Here is a 1,532-nt window from a genome sequence, read left to right as displayed (position 1 = left end):
CCTGCTGAGCTTTGTTCATTATAGGAAATCACTTACCAAACAGGAAGCTCTTCCTTGTTCCACTCAATTTCTTGGGCTTATTTGCCATGAAATGTCACCTTCTCAGATGAAAGAATGGGATTTATCACAATTAAGGGAGGCTTTGACATGTCCCTTTAAGTGAATCAAGGGTGCTTTTGATACTGAATCTGTGCAGGATTTTGTTGATGCAACACGGTTCTCCTGCAATTTATGACGCTCATAAAACATGCACATTCTTGGGGAGTGGTTGTGTAATTTGTGTTGCTTCCAGCAGTGCTGGCTGCAGCCTGTGGGAACTAATGGGGCATGTTTACGGCGGGTGACTGTGGGCACGCTGACAGAGCCCCGCACCGGGCCGGTCCCTGGGCACGGGGTATCAGCGCAGCTTCATGATTGCTGGGAAGGCACAATAAACCGGGGTGATCGCAAACAGGGAGGAGTGCTGCAGGATGTAGGTACCCTCTGCTGCAGAGGGTAACATGTCCCGCAGTGTGCCTGGCTGCTGCTTTCTCCCAGTTCCTCCAGCATGCTCAGCCCCAGCACAGGTTCACTCGCTGCTCCCCACAGTTGCTGGGGTGCAGAGCGCCACGGAGGGCAGCGCTGGGAGGGCAGCTCATCTCCAGGTTCTCCTTCCCCCCCGCCCAGCAGAGGAGCTGTATGTGCCTGGATTGCCAGCGAGTCCCCCCAGTGCATGTCCCACCAGCCAGCCCTTTCTCTGCACCCTCCGTGGCAGCATCACACTGGTGAGGACAAACCCGCCTTCAGCCGAGAAGGCTCTCCAGCTGCTGAGCTGCTGTGCCTTCAGTTCCAGGCTGCAGCGTTCAGCATCGCCAGGCCAAAGGCAAGGCTGTGACTGCGGGGTTTAGCTACTTGGTTTTGTTACCTCAGATTTTTGAGCTGATTTATTCTCTCTCCAGCAGTTCTGCAGCCACAGGAGGGCGGCACCGCTGCAAGCTCTGGAGAGGCTTTTTCCAGCTTGCCCAAACGGCTGGTTTTGTTAGAAAATAAAACTGCTTCACAGGGAGAAATGGGGGGATCCTCAAACACCCATCCACAAGCTCTGATACCGGTGCACTGAGCTGCAGGTGCAGACGCAGGCTGCTCTGCATGGCTGTACCTCTGGAAGCATCGCCCAGCCCTCCCGTCCCCACTGCCCAGGTTCTGCTGCCGGTCCAGGGCTGGTCCCTAGAACAGAGAGCTCTTCCCTCTGGGGGCTGAAGGGGCTGGAAGGCCAATGGGTTTAGGGGCAGCAGTGGCTGGGACCTTCCCATGATCAGAGTTTAGCGTGGGGGACTTGGGGCACTGTGACCCAACGCGCTATTCCTGTGCAAAAAGGGTTTTCCGTTCTAACTGCCTCTTGTGGAGGGGGAAAGGTTTACAGTGCTGTCTGTGCTGGTTGCGTGGTCACAGCAGCCTGAAAAACAATCGAAAGAGAAAAGTGGTGCAGTGGGAGTATGGAAATCTGGGAGGTCCGAGAAGCTGGTGCTGCTCTCCGGCAGCAGGCTGCTCCC

This window comes from Buceros rhinoceros, unplaced genomic scaffold (assembly GCF_000710305.1).
Source record: "Buceros rhinoceros silvestris isolate BGI_N320 unplaced genomic scaffold, ASM71030v1 scaffold21855, whole genome shotgun sequence".
In the NCBI taxonomy this organism is placed as follows: Eukaryota; Metazoa; Chordata; class Aves; order Bucerotiformes; family Bucerotidae; genus Buceros; species Buceros rhinoceros.
Note: the sequence above shows the minus strand (reverse complement) of the source record.